This window comes from Erinaceus europaeus, chromosome 4 (genome assembly GCF_950295315.1).
Source record: "Erinaceus europaeus chromosome 4, mEriEur2.1, whole genome shotgun sequence".
NCBI classification, from domain to species: domain Eukaryota; kingdom Metazoa; phylum Chordata; class Mammalia; order Eulipotyphla; family Erinaceidae; genus Erinaceus; species Erinaceus europaeus.
This window is the reverse complement of record NC_080165.1, coordinates 39,907,798-39,920,055: the sequence shown is the minus strand read 5'-3', so window position 1 is coordinate 39,920,055 and position 12,258 is coordinate 39,907,798.

Genomic DNA, 12,258 nt, shown 5'->3' with positions numbered 1-12,258 from the left:
ACACACACACACCTATGGACATCTAATTTTTGATAAGGGAGCCCAAAGTATTAAATGGAACCTCTCTTCAATAAATGATGCTGGGAAAACAGTGGAAACATGCAGAAGGATGAAACTGAACCACTTTATCTCACCAGAAACAAAAGTTAACTTCAAATGGATCAAGGACCTGGATGTTAGAAGAGAAAATATCAAATACTTAAAGGAAAACATTGGTGGAACACTTTCCCACCTAAACCTCAAAGACATCTTTGATGATACAAACCCAATTGCAAGGAAGACTAAAACAAAAATAAATCAATGGGACTACATCAAATTGAAAGCTTTTATTTATTTATTAATGAGAAAGATACTAGGAGATAAAGAAATAACCAGACATCACTTTGGTACATGTACTGCCAGGGTCTGAACTCAAAACCTCAATCTTGAGAGTCTAATGCTTTATATATACACTGGTTCACCTCCAAGACCACACAACAGTTAATTTTTATGAAAAGGAAATTTAAAAAACACTTCTTAGTATCTATGATTGTGCATTTTTCATTTGTTCTTGATCTTAGTATAAATTTCATTTTCTAGATTAGTTTGCTGGCCTTGAAACCTGTTTCCACTGGTTGTACTATAAGAACATGTGTTGTTTGGATGATTATACATTTAACAGGATGGTAAAATTCAAGGATATTGACTTGTTGCCTAAACTTTTGCAGTATAAAGTGTAATATATATATATATATAATTTTTGTGATACAATTTTTCCAGAAATGTTTCAGGATAGTTATTGCTACATCAGAGAAATCACCTGCAGACCTACTTCACCGCTTGTGAAGTGACTCCCCTGCAGGTAGAGAGCCAGGGGCTCGAACCAGGATCCTTAAGTTGGTCCTTGCGCTTTGTGCCACCTGCGCTTAACCCACCGTGCTACCACCCAACTCCCTAAAGTTAATATCTTTTTATAAACATTTCTATAAAAACACTTAACTTATAGGCGTAAAATAGTTTAAATTCTTTTTCTTTTTTAATTAATTAATTATTTTTACCAGAGCACGGCTAAGCTTTGGCTAATGATGATGCCCAAGACTGAAGCTTGAACTTCAGAGTCTCAAGCATAAGAGTCTTTTTGCATAATCATTATGCTGTCTCCTCTGCCCAAACATTTAAAAGTATTAAGAAGTGAACATTCTATATAAGATATAGAGGAAGAGTATGAATCGCGGGTCTGGCAAACATTGTATGATTTTTGTAGTCATTTAACAATGACAAAGACAGAGAATGAGGAGCAGGTGTGTTTCGCTCCTCTCCTTTCTCAGGTCAACTAGGAATACCAAAGGAGATCACCTGGGACAGCAACAAGGCAGGACTAGAATGACTTCAGGAATCCACCAAATTACTGGTGAGTGCAAACATGTGTGGCTTGTGTACAGAGAGGAGGAGACTAAGGAGAGATTGAGCAGCTGATAATAGTCCTGCATTTTACCAAGTTGAGGCACCACCTCCAGTCTGTTTTACCAAGAAAAAGACTGCTGAAGGGAGGAGAGGACTCCCCTAAGACTCACCAAAAGCAATTGTGAGCCTCCATTGCTAATGTTCATAGAGGCTGGAGCAGCAGGGGGAGGCCCTGTGCTGACATCTGGGAACAAAGGATTGACCAGAAAACTCAGGAGAAGATCTTCACCTTGGTGACCTAACAGTGGGGCTGTATAGAGGGAGCCTTTCCACATTATTCTCCTGATGAGAACACAGTGAATAATTGCCTCAGAACCTACAGACTATAAAAGGGAATTGATTACAAACTCACTCATGGGGGCCCAGCTGTGCTACCCAGCTTGACAGAGAAGCTGAATTGAGCCTGGAGTTTAGATCCTTGGGGTATGAGAGTCTCTGCATAACCACTGTGTTATCTCTCCCCCACCCTGCTTTATCTCTTGGTCAGGAGTGAGTGATTAAGCTAAGAAGCCTACTAATAGTTTAAAAGCCCTCAGGCTCCCATAGCCTACAGGGAAATTTAAAAAAAAAGAGAGACTTTAACAGCAGCTGTGCTCCAACTCAGGGATTGAAATAACATTGAAACAACTGTTAATTTTCACAACTGTGAACTTTCTTTTTTAATTTATTTTTTATTTAAGAAAGGATAAATTAACAAAACCATAGGGTTGGAGGGGTACAACTCCACACAATTCCCACCACCCAATCTCCATATCCCATCCCCTCCCCTGATAGTTTTCCCATTCTCTATCCCTCTGGGAGCATGGACCCAGAGTCATTGTGGGTTGCAGAAGGTGGAAGGTCTGGCTTCTGTAATTGCTTCCCCGCTGAACATGGATGTTGACTGGTCAGTCCATACTCCCAGTCTGCCTCTCTCTTTCCCTAGTAGGGTGGGTCTCTCTGGGGAAGCTGAGCTCCAGGACACATTGGTGGAGTCTTCAGTGCAGGGAAGCCTGACCGGCATCCTGATGGCATCTGGAACCTGGTGGCTGAAAAGAGATTTAACATACACAGCCAAATAAATTGTTGAGCAACCATGGACCCAAAGGTTGGAATAGTGGAGAGGAAGTGTTGGAGGGGGGGATACTCACTGCAAACTCTAGTGTACTTCTGCTTTCAGGTATATATTTTGCACTAGTTTATAGATAAGTGTGAACATATGCTCTCTCTCACAGAACCTGGTCTATATCTAGGTTTTGGGACTTTGTTAGAAAGTGAACCACCTGGGATGGAATTAGAGAATACTATGAAAGGAAAGGTCTCACCCAAGTAATGAAGCTGAAGGGTTGTCATTCCACACGTGAAGTCTCTGGACACAGACTGAGCTGAAGCATGTTGAGTTGGCAATCCTTGTGTTGATTAGGTTGCGATCGGCAGATGTAATATTATTTGATATGGATTGGGAGAGGCATGCGGGAAAGTGGGCCCTATCCTTAGGTTCCAGGGCTGGGGGAAATAAAGGCTCTATACTGGAGATGTGAGGTTCCTGCTGTCTTAGGGTTCAAAAAGACAATGGATTGTTAATGTTATCATCACATTATTTGGTAATTGGGTTAACTTTGAAAAGTCCTTTTGTTAGGGTTTGCTGTATAGTACCCAGTATCTTGTATGTAGCTGTGCCATTGGTTGCTTCTGATCTACTTGGTCTAGGCTTTTGAGGGAGTCCGCATATCAAATACCTTACTTAGACTCAATTCAATCCAGGCAAGAGTGATCAGTAATTTGAAAAGTACTGAGAAAGACCTCATAACATACTATATAGAATGGTTAAACCAACCAGAAGAATTATTGGAGAAATGAGCCAGAACAAGAGTTCAGCTTTTAGGATTCCTCCAATAAAAGTTCCTTGTGCCATGACATATGTCACATTTTGGGGGTGGCTGATTTTTGATTCTCTACAAAGGATAATTATGATCATGCATGCTTTTATATAAAAACTGCCAGAGAATTATCTCTGATATTTAGGATCAAAAGGCTTTTATTTCTATAATAAGAAGGTCTAGTTCCCATTCCAGTTTGTGTCTTTCAGAGGACCCTGCTGTATCTCTCCCTTGTTCTTCGCATTTGTTTCATTGTCATTCTCTTTTGTAAGCTTTTTTCTCTAGCTCAAATTCTTCATTTACCAATGGAAAGGGGAAGACAGGTGTACTTAAATGAAATCTTGAGTAAGCTAAATTTGCTTGAATAGCTTCCTTGTACTTTTTCTTCTAATCTTTTAGCAGTTTTTATGATTTTTATGTCCAATTTTGTGAAGTTTAATTTAGTCATATTTTAAGACAATTTTATTCATTTTTGCAACTGAACTCTATTTTTGTAAATAGAAAATGTTAGAATGAATAAATAAAGGAACATGATCTTTATCCAGTGGTGGAATTGTAAGAGAGATTTATGATCTTGAAAGGATTCATGTCTACACAGTTTCAAACTCCAGCTTTTTCAGCCTTTGCTACTGCTTAATTTCCATCTGCCAACATTGTTCTGCTACAATGTTCAGCAGCTACAATCTTCAGTATGTTCCAATTGACAGGAACATTTACAAATGGAATTTCTCACTAAAGGTGAAGTAAAATGATTTTCTCCTTCAAGGTTTGAATTTAGGAATCTATCTTTTCTCACAACACCTGATGACATCTCTGGTGCCTAGGAACAGAAGGAAGAAGCCATCTGTTGGAAGTAAGAGTAAAATACACAAAGTATTATATATTTGCATTATTCTCCTGAACATCAGAGGTGGGAAATCTGTGAACTAATGTGTCAGTGTTAAAAGTCTAGGTGCATATCATTTATTATTGCATGCAAAAATCACATGTAGAATAAAGCTTGAGATAACATGTTGAATAACCACTTTATTCTGCTCCCAATCATTAAAAAAATAATGTGTGCTGTTAAAGATAGTGATATTCTGGAGGAGGTATGCAGTGTACTGTGAAATTATCACTGTCTGTTTTCACTATCATTTTAGATACCCTGATGATGAAAGAGATGTCTATTGAGATATAGTCAGAAATGTGAAGTCTTAGGATATTTCTCTTATATTTAAGAGTTTTTGAAATTATTAATTTCATGATTAGAGAGAATGATATGCCTACAAAATACCTTAATGTCCAAATGTATTGAATCAGTAATTTGCCTGACTTATGCATATCTCAAGTTATCCATTACCAGAAAAAAAAAAAAAAGGTTCCTATGATAAAAAAGAAAAAAAAAAACTACCTAATTTAAAAGGAAGGGGAGGGATAATTGAAAGAAAGACAACAAGAACCAAGAACCAGTAAGATAGTTCCTGTTGCAAAGTGATCACTCCTGGAGGAATTATACATTTTGTTTTTCTCTTTGACTAGCCATACCAGTCATACAAAAGCTGGGCAAATAATATGTGAGTAAATATGCACAAGTCTGTATTTAAAAAAATATAGTGAATTCACTTGTTACATCTCACTATATGTCCAAAATCTTCCACAATAACGAAAATGTCCTAGTTTTTTGAGTTCAATTTTATTAGACTTCCTGCACATATGAATTCACATGGTATTTGACTTAGTTATTCCTAATGTAGTTAACTTATTACACTGTCATATATATGATTTATATGCATATAATCCACTGAGTGTTTATATTACATGTATAGATGTAAACATATACACATGTTACAGTTTCAGTGTTCATGAATGATTTTTTCCCTATTTTGACCATTATAAATACTGTTGCAATTAACTCAGGGATATGGATATCTCTTTGTGATAGTGATTTGTTTCCTTTAGACAGATATCTAGAAAGAGAATTTTGGGAACATAAAGTAATTTTACTTTACTTTTTATTGAGGGGGCTAATGTTTTACAGTACAATCACAGGCATATGCCTACAATTTCATTATATAGACCCCCCCAGAGTTTAATTTTATTTTTAATTTTCTGAGGATTACCCATATTTTCTCACAATAGAAAATTGATTTGCATTGTTATAAGTAATATATATGGATTTTAGACATGTATGCCAACTCTTGCTATAGCTTATCGTCTTTAAAATAGTTACTCTAAAAGATGTGAGGAATAATACCTCATATTTTTAACTTGCATTCCTATAATGAATAGTGCTTTTGAGAACTTTATTTATTTATTATTTTTATTGATTTAATAATAACTGGCATGATCATAGGGTAGAGGAGTACAGTTCCCACCACCAGTGTTTCATATCCCATCCCTTTCATTGGAAGTTTCCCTATCTTTATCCCTCTGGGAGCATAGCCCCAGGATCATTATGGGGTATAGAAGGTAGGAGATCTGGCTTCTGTAATTGCTTCTCCACTGGACATGGGCGTTGACAGGTCAATCTATACTCCCAGCCTGTTGCTATCTTGCCCTAGTGGGACAGGGCTCTGGAGAGGTGGGATTCCAGGACACTTTGGTGAGGTCATCTGCCTAGGGAAGTCAGGTTGGCATCATGGTAGCATCTGCAACTTGGTGGCTGAAAAAGCATTAAGATATAAAGCAGATATAAATCAGGAATCTAAAGGTAAAAATATAACTGATGAGATTTGTGGTCTCCATTTTGGGAAATTCTAGTAGGTCTATTTAGGCATATTCCAAGGGGCCCATGGCTTACTAATTTATTTATTTATTTATTTATTTATTTATTTGCCTGAGCCCAGCAGCTAACATGCAAGTGGGTTAAAGGAATTGTCTGGATGGTGTCAGAGTTGGAAATAGGACTAGAAAGCTAGATCAGGAGAGAGAGTAGATCCCAAATACAGGAAAAGTATATAAATACCATTAACTATAAACCCCATTGATTTGATCTGAGGCCCATATTCAGCATGGGAGCCCATGTAACCTCTGCATCCCTATAGGTCTGAGCTTTCATTCCATAGTCATAGCTAGGAACATTCTAGGCTTCACTCATTTCAGGACCCATCTTCCTCGAGTGACAGAGTATGTTGACCCAACCTCCCTTCAGAGAGTAGAGCAGTCCCTACCACTGTTGCTCCATAATGAGAGAAGGTCCTGTAGAGGACCACAAGATGGTACACTATGCTATTCCTTACCCAGCATGTCTATGTGGGAATCCCAGGATTCCTTCACTAGGGCTCTGGATGATGGGGTGGCCTGGTAGTGACCAAAAGAGCCATCATTAAAATATGCTGGTCTCTTGCCCTTATCCAGCTTTTGCAGTGCTTACTTTATCTGACTGTGTTAGACTTAGAGTCATTGAGGGGAGTGAAATAGGAAGTAGGTGAGGAGGGTATCTAGGTCTAAGTGGAAATAATTTGATTAAGTACTTCATGGTACTTCATTTAGGAAGTGTCCTGTTTAGGTCTTTCTACTTGCTTGATCCACTTATTGATTCACTGCAAATTATTGTGCACTTTTACAATAAAATGCAGTTTTATAATTAAAAATCCCAGACTCACTTCCCCACTGAGAAGAAACATAAATGGAAGGACAAAGTATAATGGGTCCGCAAAAAGACTTAGACATTCATGCCTGAGGTTCTAATGCCAACATTCAATCCACTGCACTACCATAACTCAGAAATGAGCAGTGCTGTGGTAAAAACAAAACAAAAAGCAAAATAAAACAACAACAAAACCCCTGTTAAATATCTCAGTTCGATACTACAGTGCTTTTCCATGTGTGCCACAGGTACAAGGCTAGTTTCCAGTTCATTGAAGGAAGATTTGCGCTCTCTCTCTCTCTCTCTCTCTCTCCTATCTCTCTCCCCTTTCTGTCTTTCTCCCCCCCCCCCCCTTAAGAAAAAGGGTAGGAGGAGAAGAGAGACCATGGGGACTGACTCTCCATGACTTGGCTCTTTAGAATTCAACAAGTACTCTCAAAGACAACCTCTGCATTTTGAATGTATGAATGAAGCAATAGAATGATTGACTAAAGTCACTTATTAAATATATTTTTCCATCCAGTGAATCTGTTCAGATAGATGCCCTCAGGCCAAAATTTAAAAGAAATTCACAGTGAACACAGAAGAAACTCTCTGGAGATTTATTTGACTATCTTCTTGCACCTGATATATTCCAAGAGTATTCCTGAGGTCACTTACTTAACCAGGAGTTTAAACAGCACTTAAATAGATTTATTCCAGAGAAAGAATTCTTTCCAAAGGTCATTATTGCACTGCCACATAATTTTGGGTAGGAGAAAGGAAAGCAACACACATACACATATACTTTATCATTCTCTCTCTCTCTCTCTCTCTCTCTCTCTCTCTGCCACCAGTTCTGTCATTGGGGCTTTATGCCAGCACAACAAATCCATGACACCCCTTGGCCATTTTTTTTATATCTCTCTCTCTTTTTATAATTTAATTCATTTTTGTCTGACAGGACAGAAAGAACTTGAGAGGAGAGAAAGAGAGAGAGAGAGAGAGAGAAAAGATACCTACAGACCTGCTTCACTGCTTGTGATGTGTACCCCCTGCAGGTGGGAAGCAGGGATTCGAAACCTGGTCCTTGCACGTGGTGATATGTGCACTTAACCTGCTAGGTACACCATAGCCCCGTGCCTCATCTTACTTCTATCTTTTTTTAAATATTTAATTATTTATTCATGAGAAAGATAGAAGAAGGGAAAGAAAAAACCAGAAATCACTCTGGTACATGTGCTGCCAGGGAATGGACTCTGGACCTCATGCTTGAGAGTCCAATGTTTTATCCACTGCAGCATCCCCCAGATCATTTTCATCTTAATTCTCTACCACTCACACAAATGATAAGTTCCCCCAATTGGCCAGAGAATTCCTGGAAGCAACTATTCTATGTATGAGACAAAGTGTCACTGGCTCTCAAGAGCTTATTTTTGTCAATGGTATCTGTATCAAAAACTATTCCTAGAATATTTTATTAGGATTTATTAGCTACTTTATAAAAAGTTTGACTGTACAATTCCAAGTGTGCTCCCATATTTAGATGTGATTCTTTTCATACTTTGCTGTGTGTAGTGATAGATCAGATTTAGATCTCAGAAGTCTTTACTGGTTTTGAATAAGTGCCTCTATTATACTGTTATACACTGGTCTTTGTCTTAATTGGAATCCCAAATACAAATACTCATCTCTTACACATTCATGGTTCACAGATATACTATAGAAGATAATTTCCAGATATAACAAAGATTCAACAAGAGGTAGAAACCTTTAGAGAGAAGGTTTAGGCATTTGAAATCATCCCACCCTTTTCTTGATCCCACCAAGTCCCTATTCCATCACTCAGCTCAAGATATAAGTTTTCAATTTGTTGTGTTTACCCTAATATGTATATACATGTAAATTATCCATAAATATGTAATTTTTTTCTCTTTTGGTTTGCCTGATATTGCTGTTTGCTTCCTGTGAAGTTGCTGATACTGTGTGTTTGCTTCCTCTATATCTTGTATCCAGTGGTTGTTTTCTTTATATGAATAAAGGACTTTGAGGACTTTTTTTTTCTTCTAACAGAGGCCAGAAGCATGCTGGCAATCACAGCTATGTTTGATTTTGAGTCACACTTTTCCACTTAAGAACGAGTCCTGAAATTGTGGTGAAAGTAATGGAAAACAAAATAAAGCAAACACATGATTTACACAAATATTTGTATTATAAATCACTACTCAAGAATTACTTCTTTCATTAAGCAAACTTGTCAAGAACACTCCAAACTTCAGAAAGTAAGAACTGATTAGTCACATCATAAGGAAATAATTATTTTCCAGCATTTCTTTAAGCAAAATACAAAATGAACTAAGTTGAAAACAAAGGATTACCATGTATAAAACTTTCTATCCACAGAGAGAATGAACAAAGTAACCATAAATAAAAGGTTGGCAATCAGGGTCCACAAAACAGCTCACCTGGATAGTGTTCCTGCTTTTCCGTACACACCATACCACTAAGGCTTGAAAAACACAGTCTACACAGCATTGGATAAAACATTGGTACATGTGGTTCATTCTCTCTCTCCATTTCTCTCTCTCTCTCACTGTCTCTCGTGTCTCTCTCTCTCTCTGTCTTAAAATGAACAATGTGGAATGGTGAAGTCCTAGTAATGAGCGAAAGAAAAGTGTTGATGATACTGCTTTATTTTTACTTTTTTTATTTATTTTTTATTTTTTTAAAATATTTATTTTATTTATTTATTCCCTTTTGTTGCCCTTGTTTTATTGTTGTAGTTATTATTGTTGTTGTCGTTGTTGGATAGGAAAGATAGAAATGGAGATAGGAGGGGAAGACAGAGAGGAGGAGAGAAAGACACCTGCAGACCTGCTTCACCGCCTGTGAAGCGACTCCCCTGCAGGTGGGGAGCCGGGTTGGAACCGGGATCCTTATGCCGGTCCTTGTGCTTTGCGCCACCTGCGCTTAACCCGCTGCGCTACGGCCTGACTCCCTATTTTTACTTTTTTTTTATTTCACTTTACTTCTTAGAAGTGCTTCCTCTTTTCTTTAAATAAGATGTAGCCTAAAATTCTTCCAAGAGCTTCTATTTAAAAAAAAAATTATTATTATTCCCTTTTGTTGCCCTTGTTATTTTAGTGTTGTAGTTATTATTTTTATTGTTATTGATGTTGTCATTGTTGGATAAGACAGAGAGAAATGGCGAGAGGAGTGGAAGACAGAGAGGGGGAGAGAAAGACAGACACCTGCAGACCTGCTTCACTGCTGTAAAGCAACTCCCCTGCAGGTAGGGAGCTGGGGGTTCGAACCGGGATCCTTATGCCGGTCCTTGTACTCCACACCACGTGCACTTAAACCACTGTGCTACAGCCTGACTCCCCTAGTCTATTTTTTTTTTTTTTTTGAATTGTATTTGATGGATAGAGACAGTCAGAAATTTAGAGAAAAGGACGACAAAGAGAAAAGAGAGAGAGTCAGAGACAGACACTTGCAGCACTGCTTCACTACTCAAAAAGCTTTTCTTTTGTAGGTGGGCACCAGAGGCTTGAACCTGGGTCCTTGTGCATTGCAACGTGTGTGCTTAACCAGGTGCACCACCACCCATCTTTTCCAAGAGCTTCTTAACCTTCCATTAACTCACGCTCATAAAATTGATATCAAAATTTGATGTCATTTTGACAAGATTTTAAATTTTCAGGATGCGTAATACAATCTGAAATTATCAAAGGCTGTGTCAGGAGTCTTCATGCATCTGAGTATACCAGAAAGGGACATCTAAGGGGCTGTACTTGGGAAGCTAGCTCATTCTTTACTTTGTTTTCCATTTTAATATCAGCTAGGGGACTACCCATTCCATATGCCTGTATAAATGTGACCTTAGTATTGGGTTTTCTTAGACTTTTCAGCAGGGAATGATATCTAAGTGTGGTAAGTGGAAGCTTTGCTGGAGGATTTTATGATGTTCTTTAAGTCTTTAACAGAAACCAGGGGCTATTCTGTTTAATGATTTCTACATATGCTAGATACCTTGTAAGTGTTCAGATAGGAGTTTTCTTTAGTACCAATATCTTCATCTTTTCCATAATGCTACAGAACCTGTGGAAATAAAGTCAGCTATGTATTTGTTAGTTGTTCCCTTGAGAAGGAGTCATAGAGAAAAACAAGTGTGTAATAAAGTTGAAAGAAAAGGAAAAGAGTAAATTCTTATGAAAAATAGATTTGAAAGTTTTTTTTGTAAGCTGTGGAAGATGTTTTGTGGCTTGGCATAGCCTGAGTCCTGAACTATGGAGTGCCATAAATTATTTTACATAGAACAAATGTAGCTTGTTGAAAGTAAAGAAAGTATAAATAAAAAGGAAGACAAATAAATGAAAAAGCAAACCTTCTAGATTTCTAGTCTGCCTGGCAGTATGAAAAAGTTGAATTCAGGTTTATGCAACCAGGAAAGAGTGTTTGTGAAAGACATGAGAGATTAAGTCAGCAATTAACAATATCAAGCTGATCTCACATGACTCCTACTTCTTATATTTATTCACACTAGCACTGTACTTATTCTGAGTTTTCTTCTCAAGACTTGTATGAACAACAGCACTTAAGAATTAGAGAGGAGCTTGTTCTGACATGCAAAATGAAACTCTAATTTTACTTGGGTTAGTATATGTTATGATATGGTTGACTCAACCTGCAGCTAGCATTTCTGAATATTATAATATCATGACATTCTACCACCAAAATAATGAAAGAAAGATAGTAATTTATAAGTTATGTTGCAAATGGTAAGAAAGTTCTTTTTTTGGAAGAGATAATTGATTCATAAATCATATGTCTTTTAAGAATAAAAACTTCTGTTAAATATGAGTATATATGGGCCCCAGATCAAATCAATAGGGTAAATAGTTAATTATATTTGTATACTTTCTTCAAGTTTGGGAGCTACTCTGTCCTGATTCAGCTTTGTATCCCTATTCTCAACTTTGACATCATCTTCCCAGATAATATATAGAGCCCACCTACATAGCAGCTATATAGCTCAGGCAAAAATTACTGAAGTCATTGGCTCCATGGAACATACCTAAAATGGACTTCCTAGTTTCTTCCCACCTGAATACCCCTAATTTCATTTGCTCTATTCTTACGAATTGGTTGCTGTTTATTAAGCATTTGTTATGCTCTATATTTTATAGCCTTTCAGACACCAAGTTGCAGACACTACTACAATTCCAACCTGACTTCCCTGGGCAGTTGACCTCAGGAATGTGCCCCAAGATTTCACCACCCTAAAGTCCTACCTCATTAGGAAATGACAGAAACAGGCTGGGGGTACAAATCAATCTGCCAATGCCCATGTGAAACAAAGAAGCAATTACAGAAGTCAGAACTTCCACCTTCAGTATCTGAAAA